Source organism: Anas acuta, chromosome 1, assembly GCF_963932015.1.
Source record: "Anas acuta chromosome 1, bAnaAcu1.1, whole genome shotgun sequence".
NCBI lineage: Eukaryota > Metazoa > Chordata > Aves > Anseriformes > Anatidae > Anas > Anas acuta.
This window is the reverse complement of record NC_088979.1, coordinates 168,047,112-168,066,116: the sequence shown is the minus strand read 5'-3', so window position 1 is coordinate 168,066,116 and position 19,005 is coordinate 168,047,112. Positions and strand designations below refer to the sequence as shown.

At 42.6% G+C, this 19,005-nt stretch overlaps 1 long non-coding RNA gene across 3 annotated transcripts; it reads left to right on the top strand.

The window, feature by feature from the left end:
- The first annotated feature begins 3,973 nt into the window (after nt 1-3,973).
- On the top strand, nt 3,974-18,359 carry LOC137849537 (uncharacterized). 3 transcript variants are annotated; one of them, XR_011091934.1, is made up of 3 exons: nt 3,975-5,441; nt 7,009-7,394; nt 17,974-18,359. It is a non-coding gene; the product is annotated as an uncharacterized lncRNA (long non-coding RNA). The 3 variants fall into 3 exon arrangements; XR_011091935.1 differs by lacking the exon at nt 17,974-18,359 and having other exon boundaries at nt 3,974-5,441; nt 7,210-7,630; XR_011091933.1 differs by lacking the exon at nt 17,974-18,359 and having other exon boundaries at nt 3,974-5,441; nt 7,009-7,630.
- The last annotated feature ends 646 nt before the right edge of the window (nt 18,360-19,005 follow it).

The following is a 19,005-nucleotide window of genomic DNA, read 5'->3' as shown; positions in this document are numbered from 1 at the left end:
GCATTTTTAAAAATTCATTATTAATTGAATCCTGATTTCTTCATTATTTTCCACATATTGTGTTTTTCCATGAGAAACACAACTCATGCCAAGAAATGCCTAGAGAAATATCTTCATGTTGTAAGCTGTAAAACACATTCTACCATCCCGTTAATTTATGGCAGCAATTTGGAAGTTTGCTGAGCTGGACACAGCTGGCTGGCAAGGAGTGCATTGTTATTAAATATGAGCAACATGTGACATTAATCTCAAATTAATTTTTGAGAGAAAATGCATGCAACTTGCTTTGCAATAATGCATAATAAAGACGTAAAAGAAATGCCACAATATATTTTTGCAGAAGTTCATTTCTGTTTATGCACGTTAATTGGTTATTAACTGAAGATTTAAAAAAAAAAAAAAAAAAAGGAAAGGAAAAAAAAGGCCTGGAGAGAGGCCTGGCTATTGAATGCACCAGGGATGAAGTCCTTCTATTGGCCTGGTGGGAGTGATCTGATAACGCGGATAACTCCATTCGGCCAACTACAGAAGAGCCTTGGAGAAGGTGAGGTGGTCTGTTGAAGTCATGAGTGTCGTTTTGTGAAACTTCTACTCATGGGAAAAACACAAACCATCAGGTCTGCACTAGGACTTTACCTTGAATAATTCTTTGTAAAGATTGTACTTTTGTGGAGCCCTGGCTGTCGTTTCCTAATGCATGCTCCTGGATGGGGAATACTCACATCGTGCTGGACTGGAAAGAGAGAGTTTCTGCAGAAGGTTTTGGCTGTAAACCGAATGTCGTTTTCATCAGAATTTTCCATAGGAAACATTGCCTTTTCATGAAAAACTCCCTACACTTAAAATGCTTACAAACTAGTTGTTTTTCAGCAGCTGCTGAAAATCTGGAGGGTTTCTAGCATCACTGTTTCAAAGAAAAGCAACAACGTTCAAAGAAAAGATTTCTTTTTTCTGAAAAATTTCCTTTAAATAGAGTTCCAATTTATCATCAAAAGAGAACACTATGGATGGAAATCATTTGGCCTGTCCGTCTACAGAGAACAAGTCTCACTGGAAGGTGGCAGAGGAAATCCTGACAAGTCATTCATGTCTGACAGGATATTTTTATGAAACAGAAACCCCATCAAAATCACTGCAAGACAGCATCTAAGTACTTGTAAGGTTCTCTGCGTGACATCCTTTTGCAAACCCCGCCTAGCACACCTCAAAGCCTTGAGACACGCCTGACAAACCAGTCAGAAGCATGAAGGTGTACTTTAAAACTGGCTGGTATGAGAAGCCACAGGGGTGGACTGTGGGATGTGGTTTCCTCAGATGCTGGCAGTAGACGACTGAGTGGTCTGCAAGGCAAATGTTGAATTTACAGAAATCTACAACACATTGCAGGAGTGGAAGTTTCTGAAAATGTGCTAAACAGTTACAGATAAAGAGAGGGATAAGAAAACCCAGATCAGTCCCTCTGGTTTACTGAGAAAATGCTGTGGTTGCTTATGATGTGCCAGCACATCGCTCCACAGATAGAGAAGATTTTGCTTTGGAATTAAGAACAATAAATTATTTATCATTACCACTACTTATTGACTAAATGCTGGTTTTCCACTCTTCAGACCCCACTGTGATCAGTGACGTTGGCAAGTTGCATTGCCTGAGTGTCAGCTGAGTACATTTTACTGATGAGATTTCTCTCTGACTCTTCAATCCTGATCAGTCCTTACTTCGCCAGGAGCTAATTTCCTTCCAATCAGTATCCATCAGCAAATGATGACCTCTTCATGCAAGCCTGGCTGCATTTGCTGGTGAGCTGGGAAAGCATCCAACCCTTCTCTGCCCCGCACCTTGCTCCGATGAGATCCCATCAGTTTAAGCCAGGGGGACTTGGGAGAGAAGAGAAACCCTATCAGACCCATACAAGACAAGATCAATGCACTCACTTTCTGTTCGATACCAGGGTGAAGAAAGCTGGACACCAGGCTTTGCTAGTACTGCTGTTGCTACAATGGCCTGGGGCATTTTATCCAACACCCAGTTTGTCAGGCAGGTATCCAGCAGCTGAGCAGGGAGCATTATACTTCTCCCAGCCCACAACACGTTGCAGTGAGGCAGGGAGAAGTTTCTGTTTCATCTTCTTCAATAGATTCCTTTTTTAAGTGGTAATGGTGGTGGTTGCAGATCAAAGCTGATGCTGCGATATGCTGTGGATAATGTATCATCCTTTGAAATACACTTGCTCAGGATGAGTGCGGTTGGACACGTGGCCATTTGATTCACTTCAGATGCTATCAAAATCTGCACATTAATAATAATGATAATTATTTTCCCAGTCTTTACCACAGTTGCCTGTCATTATGAGGGGCTGGGGAAGAAACAGGCAACAAGACAGCCCGTAGCACTCCAGCTGTGCCCTGAAATCATAAAGCAGGGGGTTTGTGCGCAGGAGACTGGCATGCTCCATGCAGGAGCCATCCTCTGCTCTCAGCAGTTGCTTTTCACTGACAACTTGCAGTCCTGTTATGGAAGTGTCATAAGCCAAAGCAATCATTTTTTTTATTTATTTTTTTTCCCTTACTCTGTGCTAAGTCCCTGGCTGATAAGTCTCACTGCTTGGCAGCTGTAGCATGTAAATGCCAAAGCCAACAACACAGCAAGCAGGTGGTGTTTTCACCCAGTTTACTCTATTTGTGTGATTTTCTCAGTAATTCAGAAAGCTTTCTTGCATGAACACAGGCTTAGAGAGAGAGAGAAAGAGAAAAAAAAAAAAAAGCGATGTGCATAGGAGGGCAAAGTTGCCTGAAAGCAAAAATCCTTTCAATTCCTTGAATCTGAGAGTTTGGCACCAAGAAGTGCTGGGCCTCCCTGGCTTCATGGCTACTGCAGCAATTCCCACTGCTCAGCAGCTCCCAAAAGCAAAAGCTCTTTACAGAAAGTTGTTGTTGCTGTTCTGAGGGGGGTTCTGCTGAAAGGCTTGAGACAAGCAAATGGGAGAGCTTGTGGCTGGCCAACCTGTGCTAGATTTAGGAAGCTGCCAACACACAACCTTCAGCCAAGGGTAACAAATTTGCTCTTGGATGAGTTGTGAATAAATGAATCAGGATTTCAAATGTTTTTCAGGGTGAGCTTGCTGGTTTGCCACAAAACAATTTGTACCCTCGTGCAGACACATCCCTGTGTGATACAGAGTGATTTTGTGATCCCGTACCATGCTGGGGGAGGTCTTTGTATGGAGGAGGTGGTTGCAGGAGAGACAAGGACACACCTCTCTGCTCCCTGGCCTCCTGGCATTGGGACTGCAGCAAGAGGGGAGGAAACCCTGGTCCTGCAGCACTGAATCCCCTTCTAGCACCTGCACTAAACCCAGCTCACCATCAAGGCACCGCACCTCTGGGACTCGGGACACCCATCAACCTCAGATCTCCAAGGATGCACCAAAACAGGCAGCTGTGAGAGGGGCAGAAGAGCAAGGAGCTGGCTCAAGCATTTGCTTTTCCTCCCTCCTCCCCTTTCACACATTTTCCCCTCTTCTCCATGAGGCTTCCTCATCTTTTTTCATCCATGTACTTTGCAATAGCAATGTTGCTTTCACTTGTTTTTTTTTATAGACTGTTATGTATGTTTAAATCAATATAAATAAAACCCACCTCTACATATCAGTACATATTGATAATATGATAATGGCAACATATGGCTGCTGTATATTATATGCATGATATCTATGCTATATTTGTTTAAGGTCTGTATTTAACTAATTCTAGATGTGTATATATATGTGTATATATAGGTATATATATTTAAAGCACATTTTTAAGGTTCACAGCTCCACCACTTTTTCTTCCAAAGCCTAATAAAACAATTTGTATTTTCTGTCACTGGTTTAACTGGAATTTATTACCAATTATTACTGCTGGTAAGTTAAATTAGAAGTTGACTTAACTAGGGCAGGGATCCTATTAGGTTTACACCTGCATTTACTCCCCTGTTAGGCCCTGCAGCTGCAGTTAAATCAATTGGCACCATCTGTCCAGAGGCCTGCTTTCGGTTGCCTATCAGTACAACCCCATCTTCAGTCAATGTTTCAGCTCCTGCTTTCAATTCTCTGCCTGTGGCTGAAGACAGCACTTCTAACTCCTTTTTCAAAATGGGAGCATGAAGCAAAACCTGAACAGAGGCCTCCAGAAACGGTGTTTTCTCCCTGAAGGAAAAGGCAGTACCGGAGCAGACCTGCATCCCACATGGGTAAGAGCCGCCTGTGTGCCCCCCAAGGCAATCAAGCTCTTGTCTTGGGATACAGTGCTCAGTGCAGGTTGATGCAGAAAGGTGGATGACAGGAGTAGAATTTTCCTCGTGCTGAAGTAAAGGAATATTTAACGTCACTGCTAAGACAGCCAAAATCTTATGTCTGGTTTGGTTTGCCAGGGATACCAAGTGCTGACGTCAGGGGACATGAAGGCACAGAGAAGCTCAGCAAATGAGGCCCAAAGAGCATCATTACTGAGAAAGCATCTGTGCACGCACCAAAAGGGAAGGCAAACTACAGGGAGTTTATCACCACCGCCCACTGCCACCTGTCTTCCAGCCCTGCACACAAGGGCTGTCTGTGTTTATCCCAAGACACCCACGGAGGGCTGCTCCCCATCCAGCTGAGACCAAGCGTGTCCACAGAGCTCTTACAGCCCTGAAAACAGCAACGTTCTCATCCCCAGCATCTGTCTGTGTGGAGACCTCCGCCTGGGCTATGGGCAGGACATATCCCACCAGGGATATGCTAACACCACGTTAAATCAAGAGAAGATCTCCAGCTTTTTGCGTGCTGACATCCATGAGGGCAGCTTTGCTTTATGCTGCATTGTAAGAACCACCACCTGCCAGGACGAGGCTCAGGCCGCTCTGGGGGCAGCCTGCCACCTTGCACCTTTCCCTCTCATGGATCTCCTCTCCTGCAGACCTTAGGGGCAGGACATAACCAAGTCTGTTTTTGTACAGCACCTGACATGGGGAACCCCAGGCAGCCCTAGGCCTCCTCTGTTGCCATCATGCAATGACAACAACTTCGTGAAATGTGCACTTACAATTTAACTGATTTGAGAAATAGATTGGACACAAACTGTTAGGCAAAATCTTGTGCCAGGTAGAATAGAGCTGATCTTCAGTGCCTCACAGTCGTGAGGACCTGGTGAGACGAGCAAGCACAGAGCAGCAGCCTGAGGGCACTTCCTGTTTTTTAGACAGGTTTCTCCCCACGTATTGCAGAGAAAGTTTGCTTTTCACAAAGTGAGATGCAAGCAGGAGAGGTGTTACTAGCGCAAACTCTAAGTTCTCATTTTTACAGGAATATTCCTCAGCAACAGGCCAGCACCGAGTCAAAAAGAAGAATTAAAATATAAAAGCCTGAATCTCCTCCCTGGCCCTGAGAACGAGGAATAGAAATCATCGCTTCATGCCGAAAGGTGAGCAAAATTGATTTGCAGCCGGAAGAAACTGCTTAGCTGTGCACAAAAGGCTTGATCCTGCAGTGCTGACTCAGGCAAAGCTGCTGGTTCAACATTCAGCCCAGCACTTCAAATACGGTATTTTTTCAGTGCTCGAGCTCTCTGTTCAAAAGCAGAGCAACGCCTCTGCACCCTGCATTTACCAGTGTGCACGTGTGTCTGTGTGCGTTTGTATCTCAGTGGCTGGAGCAAAAGTCAACTTCTCCTGGCCTTGGGCCGGCTGGCCCCAAGCTCCCCCCTGTTTAGAGGTGTGTGTCTGAGCTGTCTTTACCATGCACAGTTTTAACAGAGCTGCTGGGATTCCCAAAGCTGCCTGAAAAATCAAAGCCAGATGTTGCCCCGCTCAGATGCTGGGGGCAGGAGGAAGGATGGCTAAAGGAAAGGTAGCAAGGCCCTATAGAAGTTTGCCAGCACTCACACTGTCTGTGAAATGCAGAATGGTCTGGAAGATGGGAGGGAATAGTGGGTGGCAAAAGTTGCAGATGACACAAAATTACTCAGGATACTCAAGCTGGAAGCTGACTTCAGAGAGCTGTAAAAATATTTTGTGGTGCTGAGTAACAGGGTAATAAGCAAAAACGCTGATAAGCAATAAAAAAAAAAAAAAAGCTGATCAGCACCAAGCAATGCATTTTTAGGACAAACAAAGATGTACAAGATGAGAGGACTTAACTGCTCTTAACTGCTATTGCTCATGAAAGCATTGACATCATTATGGAAAGTTCTCTGAAAACTTTTGTCAATGCTCAGGAGCTGTTAAAAGTCAAATTGAATGCTAAGGTTTCTTAAGAAAAGTGTAAAGCACAAAATGGCACACACCATTTGTCAGTGTATTAATCCACGGTGTGTGTGTGCACCTCAGGTAATGCCACTTCAAAATAAATAAAATAAATAAAAGGAGGATGACTGGAAGCATCAAGCAGGGATGCAGGGTGGCCCAGTGGAAGCCACCAGAACCTCTTCAGTCTGGAAAATCAAGAGTCACAGAAGGGGGCTATGAACATCTGTGGTGTGGAAAAAGGAAAAGGGCTAAGTGAGGTTACTCTGTGCTTTCCCCGTTTCCACACTCTAGGGCAGGTTTGAGCTGATGGCCAATTCCACAGGTGTGACATTTGCCAGGCAGACCCTTGAGCTGGCCTCCGCTGCCTACTCTTCTTCTATACATTCTTGTGCAAAGCACATTTGGACAGGGAAAGTTATCAAGATTTACAGAGGTAACCTAATAAATTCTAAGCAAACTAAAGACAAATCTTGCTTGTGCTCTCTTAACCTAAATGTTATCCTCTGAAGATTATCCTGTTTCCTCAGGGATTCATGATGCATCTAACAGGTTTGTAGTGATTTATTGGCCATGGTTTATTCATGATCTAAAAAGTGCTTGATCTAGTCACTGTTTGCAAAACCATTACAGACGCCTCACTCTGATGGCTTCTTTCTGGCCAAATTCAAGTTAAAATTGAATATGAATTATTATATTTGGCTTCAAAGACTTCTTATTCTGACTTTTGTCTTTTCCCTTTCACAGCCTAGAGGGACTTCAAGACTGCAGGAGTATGTGAGTGAAGGTGTAATGGTGCAGTCTTTGATGACTTACATATGTAGTCTCAGCAGAAAACTTTGAACCATTTTCACTAACATTACTTTTGTTACTAAATTGCCTTATTTAAAATTTCATATAGACACATTTGTACTCTTCTGACCTATGGCCACTGGTATATTTATCCAGAACTAAAGAAGCGTGAGACACCCTGACATTTACAGCATTGGAAGTACTTCACTCCAGCATGTAGGGCAGAATCTGCCCTGATCCATAAAGGTGGAAGAGCCACACTGCCAGCTGTGGCTGTTACCTGCCCATGTTTTACTCCACGGATGAGCTGTTTACCTCTGGGGGATCAGAGACAAACCCAGGTAGAGAGCCTGTTGCTGAGTACAATTGTTGTCTGCTTATTTAGCTAGCCTGATGTTGCTATTTTCTTTTTTGTTTGTTTGTTTAAATTTCTTTCACTTGTTGGAAATAACACCATGGGCTTCTCTTTTTGCTTCTCCTTTGTGTTTGAAAGCTCCATCACCTTAGTCCTCCTTTATGCATCAGGGCAGCATTTTTAATGCTGTTCGAATAAAATTTAATCTAGGTGACAACAATACAGCTTGATCTGGTCCACTTTTTTTAACAGTGCTAGTTTATCCCAATGGATAGGGACAGAGCTGCTCATTACTCTTTTACGTAACAATACAGAACAAAAAAATAATGAGGCTGGGGAAACACCACTGTCTTCCTCGCCCAGCCTCAGTGGCTGCCTCAGCCCCAGTGCTTTGCCAGAGGGGAAGGACACCTGGGGGGACAACAGCCCCCACAGCACTAGTAAAATCAATATCAGGATTAGTTTTCGTCCTTAAGTACTCCTGCAGGGGGAAATGTACTGACCCTCTGTGTTTAAGCATGTGTTCATCCTTCCAGCTCCTGCAAGAACTGTTTCCTTAACAGAAAACATTTTTAACAATTTATTTATCAATTGCTGCAGCCTGAAACCTATTTGTCCCTTAGGTGGTATTGCATTGGGTTGCATCAGCAAAGCAAACAGCAGTTTATCACAGCAGAAGCTGCCCCCATGCGAAAGTGGGTACTGAAATGTGTAGAGCATCCTGGAAGCATGCTCCCGCATAAACTAAACAGCTGGTTTTAAGAAAGCTCGCTCATGGGCTTTTAGAATAATACACTGTGTAAAAACCATGCCATGCTGAAAGTGTAGAATGAAAGTAGAAGATGTGGAGCTCATAAATCAAGACGTGGGTTTATGCTAATGCTAATAGAGCATCGAGTGCGGTGTAGTAGTCATACGAGTGGACCCAGAGCGGGACTGTCAGAGGTTTCTCACCTTAACCCCCTTCCTTTGGATATACAAAGTACCTGCAAGTTTAGCCACCACAGCCTTCAGGAACCCTCTCTCACACCTTCCCACCACTGTACCCACTTGTTACCAAATGCCTCAGCACCTCTTTCCTGACCTAGGCCCAAGCGCTGAGCAGAAAGCACGTCGAGCCTGTGTGGTCACAGCTTAGTCATAGGAAAATGCCAACATGCCGAGGAAGCACACGCAGTATTTAAAAAATGGAAAGGCACCCAGAGCGATGTGAGCAAAATGTCACATCCCTCCACCTCTCCTCACCGCAGAAGGAAGATGCTGTGGAGAGGATCGTATGCTTCCACTTTGCAGAGTGCAAAGAACAGGCCGTTTCAGGAAACAGCCTCCATCCCCTGTAAATTTGGGATGGCAGAGGGGGCCAGACCAGGGAAAGGCTGCTCTGATGTCATGATGCTGTCGCCCCTTGGGGAACCAGAGCGTGGGAGGGTGGAGGGGCATGGCACGGGGGCTGATGTGGGGAAAGCGCCGTGTGTGCTCATCCCTCCACCCGCAAATCCTGAGCAGGGCGTCAGGCAGAAAAGCCCCGGTGGCTGCATTACTGTCATCATCCCCCTGACCACGCAGAAGTTCCGCTAGAAATTCCTGCAGTGACTCACCCCGCACACACACATTGCCACCATGTCCGTGTGCCGGTGGGTGGTAAGCGGAGCCTGTGCTGGTTTTACCAGAAACTTGCGCTCATCCTGGCAGAGAGCGGTGGGCTGGGGTGGAGCAAAAAGCCAGGAGCCCCCGTGGCATGTGAGAGCAGCCTGAGCACTTGCTGTGCCAGACATGTCCACACTACCACCTCCACAGCACCCATGGACACGCGATGTCAGCAGGCCTTGCATCCCTGGCAGGCAGAGCCATCCCCATCCACAGCATGGACATCTTCTCTGCCTGCTCTCCTGGCTGGAGCTGCCTGCACGGCCCAGTGAGGATGGGAGGAGAGGACCGAGCTGTGCAGATGTTGGAGTGAAGGTCACCATCCCCTTCGCAAACATCAGGACTGGCTCCCAGAGTCCAAGGGCTTCTGCATCCTAGTGCCCAGCTGGCAACAGCACCAAGGAGCAGCACGGAGCTACCAGCCCCACCACCTCCTGGAGGTGTCTCCCCAGATTTGTTACTAGCATGTTGCTGGAAACCAAAGACTGAAAGCAGGATGTTGTTATTCCACTTTCCATGCTTTTGGAAGAGGACTTTTTGTTCTTTTTATTCACTGAGCTGCCAAGTGGCAGGGTGATTTAGTTAGCAATATAATTTACTCAAAAAAAGCCCGTATTTATTTAACTGCGGTTTGTGAGTTGTAAACTGTGACCCACAAGATGACAAAACAGGGAGAAGATAGTGGCCAGCTCAGTGAATGTGTGCTCCCTGTAGGGGCCTGATCACTGTCCAGATCTTATGAGACAAGATGTGCACCAGTAATTAGGGCAGATCTGTGCGCTGCTCTGCCTCTCTGCAGATTTGTTCCAGGTAATAAACCTTGATGGGATGCTAGGAAATATATGCTTTCCTACCAAGCCATCAAGGATTGATAGGGATGAAATTTGTGTTTCCTAGCTAACACTAAAGAAAGAAATTGTATTTTCCCAGTTTATTGGTCAGCAGTGCCATGGGCAGTAGGAACACGAAGGTGGTGGTAACATAGGAGCTTTAAAAAAAGCTGCTGAGAGTTGGACAAACATACTGCTGCAAGGGAAATGCCCAGTCCTACTTCTCTGTTCCCAGGCTGTCTTTACTCCAAGAGCAGCCTCTGATGGGGCTGGTCAGGAATTTTCTGTTGGAATCATTTCTCTCTAAATATGCAGCTTAGTTTTATGAGCTGTCAGAAGAACTGAAACAGAAGCGCTGGCTGCTCCACCGCACACCCTGGGGGCTGCCGCAGAGCTGGCATGGGTGACCTCTCCCAAGCTCTTTTCCCTGGGACAGCCCACAGGGACCCTGGGTTTTGGGGACAGGCAGCAGCTCCCTGTCCACAGGTGGGGCAGGGGAATGTGAGAGCACCCCGGTGCCCATGGGAAAGCCAACGCCACTGCTCAGCCCTGCTCTCCCTGCAGGGAGATGGGAGGTGGTGGCAAGCACAGGGCTCCCAGACCCAACCCTGTGGTAGTCTGAAAGCTGGATAAATGGGGAAAGGAGGAGCTGCATCTTCCTATCCCTGCACTGGAGGTTCTTCCTTGCTGGCCACCTCCCAGGAAATGTGGCTTTCCTAATGGGGATTTCTTGTACGTGATGTTTTCCTCCCATTTCAGAGAACCTCACAGAAATGCGACTTCTGAGTTCAGACTGGTTTGAGTGTTTTTGCAAGATACTAGGGAAGGATACACATATGGCTATTTTTGTCTTGCTTTGGTTCAGTTTTGCCAAGGGCTTTGAGCAAAAGCTGGGGTCATTCAGTTCACCCCAGCTTGCTGATGATGTACGACAGAAAGTCCATCAGCACTGCTGACAGCAGGAAGCTGTAGAAATTTCTTGAGTGAGATTGTTCTGGTGACAGTTTAAGGGCAGTTCTGTGGATTCAACAGAAACTAGTTCATGTCCAGTTCAAATATGTCCTGTATGCTTTTCTGGAGTGCAGCATCACTGCCTCTGTGGCGATGAGGTAGCTTCCATGACTGCGAGGAAACAAAGTAGATACGTGCAAATGCCGAATTTAGGATTCTTTAGCGACTTAAAAGACACATTTTTCTCAGGTTCTACTTTTTGTACTTTTATTCTAGCACTCTTTTTCTACCACCCACCCTCCCAATAAAAAACAAAGAACAGCAACAACAACAACAAAAACAAACACAAAAACATTAAAAAAAAACAACTGATTATTCACTAATTTCTTTGGCCAGGAAAGTTTAGGTAGAGACCTGTGCAGGTGTTTTCCCTATTTTCCTTTCTTTTGTGATCAAGATCTTTCAAATTACTCTTGTAAATACTTGTTGAGAGACTCTTGTCCTGGAAATGGCAGAGAGGAGGGAGGATGTGCTTCAGTGTAAAGGAAGCCTGTTGAGGTCATCTAACAGGAGGTACTCCACAAGACAAAGAGCAGTGCAGTGCTGTGCAGAGCCATTTCCCCAACAGTTTGTGTCCCCATGCCCAGCAGGCTGATTGCAGGGCCACACCTGGGACAGACGGCATGGAGGTGCATCAGGTTCTCAGCTCCTTTCTTTTCCATGCTTCTTGGCACTGACCAGTCCATTCTGAACCATACAGTATCTAAGAAAAAGAGCAATCACATTCATCTGACTTTGGAGAAGGTGGGTTAAACTAAGGGTGCAAGTGGATCCTCTCCAAACATGGCCACATGCACTGAATCCTTGGCTTGTTCTTCATGACAGACAGCTGGACCTCCATTTGTGATAGCCAGATACTTCTCCATGGAGAATCACAGATTCAGCTTTTACTATTTTTGCCAGGTGGGATGTTTGTCTTAAGAATCTATGGTTTTGGACAGTTTGGCTAACACAATTTCTTCATATGAAAAATAAGGTTGGGAAAAGTATTCCCTACTTTGATGTCACTAAATAAAAAATCAGCTTTTCTCTGATGAGTTCTGTTTTGTGATCTGGAGTGGAGACAGAAGATCAGGCTTGTAATTTAAGGTTACGAAATCTCAACCTAGAGAAGTCAGCTTCTGTCTCTTACTTTTGTTTGTTTAATATATATCAGGTGTCATTGCATTAAAAAATCTCAGCAAACAAACAAACAAAACAAAACCAAACCCAAATCAGTCAGAAGATAGAAAAGACCAGAATTTAGGTCTTCTGACAGCTTTTCTATTTTTTGTCCTTCTCTTCCATCTTCTCTCTTCGGCACATCAGGCATAGTGTTGTAGTTAATTACAAGTTCACATAGCATTTTTTCTCTCACTGTGAAGTTATTTAGTACATAATTCCATAGCTAAAGACCGTTTCATACTCCATAAGCATGGAAAGATTGAAGTATATGGCACAGAAAGCCTTGACTCAGAAAGCCCTGACTTCAAAATGTATACCATTTTTTTCCTTTTTTTTTTTTTTTGGGGGGGGGGGGGATCTTTTTGTTTGCTTGTTTGGAGGGAGGGAGCCTGCAGCTAATTTTTTTTTTTTTTTTCTGTTATTTATTCATTGGTTTTGTTTTGTTGCTTCTTCTATCTGTGATAGTTTAATTTTGAAACTGTTCAGCTCCTCTTGTTTGGAGTCAGAGCAGAGTTTAAATAGCTCACAGAAGTTAATCTGAAGGTTAATCTGCCGGTGGTGTGTCAAGGTTCCTGACTACAAAAGACTTTTCAAGATCCCAGCTCTGGACATAATTATTGAATTATTCATCCTAAGCTGTAATGACATTCAGTTCCTCTTTTGGATATAAATAACAGCTAACTTATGTGAAAATCTCCCTTCAATCATACAACTTCTGAGAAAGTACCTAATAACATTTGGTTGATCCTTTCATTCAGAAAATTCTCCCTGGAGCTCAGAAGCATGGTGGGCTGTTCATAAGATGCTCAGTCCTTCAGTGGTGGCCACAACATTAATTATTTCAATATGAAAAACACAAAGAAGTGGAAATAGTAGAGCAAAGCAAACAAAACTGCTCACTGACTTTGTGATACTGAATAAAGCCATCCATGTGAGGAAAATTTCCCACCTCGCTGGTAGCTGATTCCAGGAAATAAACTCCACAGATTCATTTATATCTGTGTGGCTAAGACAACAGTCACCAGGGAGGAATCACTCATAGAGCCCGTGCATTTTTTCCATTCAGATGAACTTGTTCAGTGCTATCCTCATCCTTTAAAGTTTACATTGGCGTAATTGTTATCTGCATATCCATCTGATTCCTGTACATTTAGCAAAACAATCTGGGGAGATGCTGAAAGAGTGAAAGAGTGTAAGAGTGAAATATATAACAAAAATATTTTGATCAAACTTTTTCTGCTTTTTTTCCATCCTTTTAATGGTAAGAATGTATGCTTTAGGAAAAAAAAAAAAAAAAAAAAAAAAAAAAAGCCTTAACAAAAGGCAGGAAGTGGGAAAAGAAACCCAAAGCAAAAAGCCCAGGGGAAAAAAAAAAAAAAAAAAAAAGAAAGAAAAAAGAAAAAAGAAAAGGAAAATGGAAGGAGAACTTTAGAGAACACTGAAAACATATTTTATCACAAGAGGGCAGTGCATATTAACAAGTCAAGCAATAACCACGGGGAAACTAATAATTTCACAGGGAGAATAATCCCTTTCTTTACAAAAAAATTTGAGAGCTTTCCCAACAGTGCTAAAGAAAGAAAAAAAAAAAAGGATGGGGGAGCAGGTCATTGGAACACAATAGCAAACAGTGCCTTGTGAAGCTTGTACTTCACAGGGATTGCTTGTGAAGTGAAGCTTGTACCAGCTGTTGTGATTGTGTAAGAGAAGTGAGAAAGCTCTCAGTAGCACAGGAGCCTCTGGTTATCCCCGTTTTGTTGGCAGACAGCGATGCCACCTGGTGAACAGTCATCCTGCTTCTTCTGCCTAGTATAGCTGATCGTGCTGTATCATGATACAGGCAGAATAACCAGGTTCACATCTGACATATTTATCCTGGCAGCAGAGACCGAAACATAACTCCCCTCTCAGAAAGAAGGATTTCAAGCACAGGCATACCGCAGCGAGGTGTCTCCTTCTCAAGTGGCCAAGGCTGTGCTTAAATTCCACATGGCTGTTTTCTGTAAGGAAAAAAGAAGTTGATTTTACTGCTGAAAAAAATGACAAAACACTAGCCATGGAGGGTTATGAAGTCAAGAGGCTGAGACTTCCACTACCTGCAGGGATTTTTCAAGACTTTCCAGCCACATGGCCTCTGTTTTTAGAGGATGTGTTAAGCAAGCCAGCTGGTCCCTGCTCATAACTCCTATTATGAAGTGTGAAGGAACTCATACACCACATTAGGGGACAGAAGGATGGATTTCAAGGAAATACAGAGAAGCACACAACTACTTTGCTAGCATCTCTGATGCTCTACAGATAGTTCCTCTTATTTGCCCAGGAATAGCAAAATTTTATAGTGACAAACAGTGCATGGGAATGGACTTGCTGTGAAAAGTTGGCATTCTTTCTCATGCCTGTGCAGGAAGCATCTGTCACAAGGCATGAGCCCATTGCCACTGCCAGTCACAGCTGGGTCCTGAGGGCTTGTGGCTGTGGAGGACTTAATGAGATGTCTCAGTAAAGCCTTTCCAATCTTTTATTTTGGAGCTTTTCTCTATTTGATCATGAAACAGGCTGAGCATAATGTGAAGTGATATGCTTGGTCCAGCATAGAATATCCACAGACATTGATGTGCCTCAAGCACACTGTCTCCTAATCTGCTCATCAATGAGAAAACAGAAACAAATCTGAAAGCTGCTTTAAAGGCTTTCTTAAGACAAGTACAGTGTCTCCATTAAAGAAAGCCGTAAGTGAAATCTCAGAGGGAAAAGAATGTATACCCATCCATTTGGAAACTGTCCTCTTACTTAATCTAATGCAATGCGTCACAACATCAAGACTCAGAAGGCTTCTCTGTGTGGCATGGGACCATGCAGTGCTGCCAGCTTCTGGCTGATGAGCAGCATTGTCCTCTTCTGGGGAGCGCACACCCTGCATCAGCTGCATGCTGCAGTGCTGCCAGATTAAATATCCCAGGGTCTTCCACTGTGCTTAAAGAGTTTTTACAGGTCTCTGTTTTGAAAGTGACATTCCTGAAAGTGTCTTTTATGTCAAAATTGTATCTCAAAATACTTTCAGATATTTATGGGCTTATTGGTGCAGTGATGCTAAAGGAGCTTTAAAGACAGAGAGAGAGAGAGAGAGAGAGAGAGAGAGAGATTTGACCATCAGGGAAAGGAGACCAGGTAGCAGTCAATACAGATTAAAGCTATTACAATTTAAGGACTAAGGGAAGGTAACAGGAGTTATGGTAGACTCCAGTACAGCAAAAGCAGTAAGTATTAATATGGAAGCAAGCAATGTAATTGATGGAGAAAGTAAAGTGCATAGAAATGATGCAGAAAAGAAAAATCTCAGTAAATACGTCTGTCAAATTTCAACAGGGAAAGGATGGTGCACTTGGCTACAAGAGGAGGTTGGATCATTTTCCAATTTATAAATATCTAAGGAAGCAAAAAGCATTTGTCTGAATAAACCTTGGTACCACTGCTAATTTTTGAGAAATACATAATACTCAAGAGAATTACAATAGGACACCAGTGAAGTGTGTCCTATGATCATGTACTGAAAAAAGGCAAAGAAAGATGTATGAGGTAACCAGAGGCTAACCATGTTCCTGGCCAAAATAACTGTAAAGCTCATAAGGGAAGTCAATGAACAAAGAATTTAAAGACACGTATGAAAATAATTCCATTCAGATTGTGGAGAATGGAGAATAGATCGCATTAAGCAAACCTTAGTGTTCGACTTATTATCACTCGATATTTTATATTTTAAAAAATAGCTCTATATAATGGTAGTAGATTGAATTGAATGGAAAGAGAACTTACTTAAAGCATGACTGTCCACAAAGAATTATCTTCCAATGAAGACCCTAAAGCAGTTCTATGCCCAGACTCTTACTCAGACTAATTATCAAGGCTGCCACTTGTACAGATGGCTTTAATAATGAAGGCCTATTTAAGCCAAATGCATTTTAATGCAGACAATGTAAAGCTAAACATCTAAACTAGGGAATCCAGACTGAAAGAAAATAACTGCATCTTGGAAAGTGATAACTAAAAACAGCTAAATTTACAGTGACAGTACAAGTTTCCAGTGTGCTAATATGACAGTCCTCAGATTTTCTAAATAAAAAAACAACATGAAAAGAAAGGGAAGTGGTTTAATTTCCAGATGAAATGTCAATAAGAATTAAAAAGGTGCCCACAGTTTTATAGGATATTAACAAACTGAAAATCACTGTGACATATTCAATGTAGAAAATTCTTTGAGTGAGAGAATCTTAGTACAAAATCTGCTTAGATTATCAAAATGAAACTGAGAAGTGACTCTATGAAGATAAGTAAGAAACTTATCAGGAGAAAAAAAGGGGTAATTAAGATCTTTCTCACATAGAAGAATGTCAAGATAGACTGTCCAGTGGCTCATTTTGCTCTACAGCCTTTGAACGTACGATTTTCCAGCTTTGGTAGCAAACTCTTCATCTTTTTCAACTACTGGTTCTTGTTTAAGAGTTATGTATCTAGTCCAAATTCTTTAGATTACTGTACAATTAGTGGAAAGAGATAAATATTCCTTAAATAATACTCGGTTCTCCTCTTAGACGTGCTGTAGAACAGGATGTATCACCATGGTAGATTCCTCTACAGTTGTAGAGGAATTCCTTGTAGACTCATGGTAGACTCATTGCAGACGCACTGTAGTTTTGATGCAGATTTATCTACTCTGTGGAAGGCTAAGACCACATGTACTGCGAATCATAGCTTCATGCACCATTATTGCGCTGAACAGAGCAGGACTGTTTCTGAAGAAAGCCACAGGATTTGAAATATTCCTTGAAGGAGTCATAACCTAAGAAACCAACCCATGCTCAAGGGCAGAGCATCCAGATAATATCTGTAAACCACAGAAGCATTTTGGCCTCACTGAGATGACGATCCACTGCCTGAGAATATCTGAGAGTAAAGCAGGAATGGCATGATGAAAAATATGAAGAAAAAAAAATGTGGTGGGAACAAATTATTTAGAAGTTACAGGCAGCATCTCTGAAAGTGACTAGTGATTCCAGATGTCTCAGCTTCAGGGTGGCCAACTTAGCATGCATTCTAGGAAACCTTTCCATGGAAGTCATACCTTTGGGCATTAAAAAACAGCACTGCAGAGACTAAACACCAAAAAAATAAAAATGGTTGAGTGCCTGTATACTTTGGGAACCAAAAAGTATCTACTATTATTTGTTTCTGGTCCTTTTCCAACATTAATGTGAGTAAAGGAAGGAATATTTTACTGATGATTTCTTTGGTGATTAAATTATATCATTATGCTATCTGAGTTTGATAGATTGCTTTTGCTCTGGATGTCAATAATCCTAATCTTGGCAATGGTCAGTGTCTTCAGACCACACACTGTTCAATGCTGTATTTTCATATAAAAGAAGTGTTTGTTTTAGAAAACCCCACACTTCCTATGTGTGCATGTTCAGTATTCCCTCTAGCAATCTGTTCGTAGGCAGAAATTTCTTTTTATAGACTTTGTAATATTGGTCGTAGACTTTTCAGTTCCTAATTACTACATAGGTTCTTTCCAGGAGAAGGGAGGAAAAAGACACAGGCTTTCCACAGCTCTACTCAAAATTAAAGGTTGCTGCATTTATAATATTGACTTTACTTAGTTCTCTCTTCTCCTCAAAGATCTCAAAGGAATTACCAATACTTGTTAGATAACTTTACCCTGTACAGAGGAACTATGCTTAGTTTTTTGAAAAAGATGAGAGGTATTTAACATTTACACAAGATCTAACATGAAACTATTGGAAGAAATTTGAATAATATTAATGAATTTTGAAACACAACTGTTCAAATCACTGATTCTTATCTCCTAGGTAATCAACATAAATATACGTGTATCTACTTTTATTTTCTTTCTAGGGACATACTGCAAATCCAAAAGCATTGCTCCTAGGTTCCCAAGGAAATACCTCAAATTGTATTATTAAGCATTCAGTAAAAGGGTAAGTTGTTCTTTTGAATTTTGTCTTTTGAATTTTCTAATAATCATCAAGGTGAGCACTTGCATTTTGTGCTTGCATAGTCCTAGTTTCTACAAGTACTCTTGCAAGTGGGGTTGCCATACTGTCCACAGAAAATTCAGCCATCGTATGAAAAGCTTGAGCTTAATTTGGGCATGATCCAGGTGTTATTAGTTATAAAGTAGAAACCATTTGAAGACCCCCCAGTAATGTTTCAGCTTTCCATCACTGGTTTTCTGTTTTTAATAAAATACTGTGAAGAATAGGACCTTGTTTGAATCCTGCCTCAAATGACCAGATCACATCTGTAGCTAAAATTTTATCTCTATTCCAGTAAAAAACTTTGTTTTTCTTCCTTCATGAGAACCAGGAGATTACCACCTCTACTGTTAGATTCATGTGACTTATTCTAGCTACAACTGTGACAATCCTGAAGCACAAAGTGTGGTTGTCTGTGTCATCCCTGATGTAGGTCTAGGGATGAGGCTCTGCACTGATTCCCAGTCATTACTGTTGGCTAGCTGAATGATACAACCATAATTTCCAAGTGATAATCAAATCAAGTCCATCTTTCCCAAAGACTGAATTATAATGCAGGAGCCACCTTATAATGCAGCCAATAAGAACTGCATTGCTCTGCTTCAAGACAGAACTCAAAAGCCCAGGGCAAATTGCCCAAAAGCTATGGAAGAAGCATTTCTGATCAAAACTTGAAGAGATAATTGAATGAAATCCACCTGCACAACTTTGGAATAGGGTTTTTTGTATAGTTTTAAACTTTACATCCAGAAAACAGTTATTAAAAAAAAATAAGTAATCAAACAAACAAAAACAACCACAACCAATCTTCCTAAACTGAGTTTTTCTGTGTAAGAAGCTGCAGAAGAACCAGGGAGGCCTCTTCATGCAGTGGGGGGTGTCCAAGAGTTTG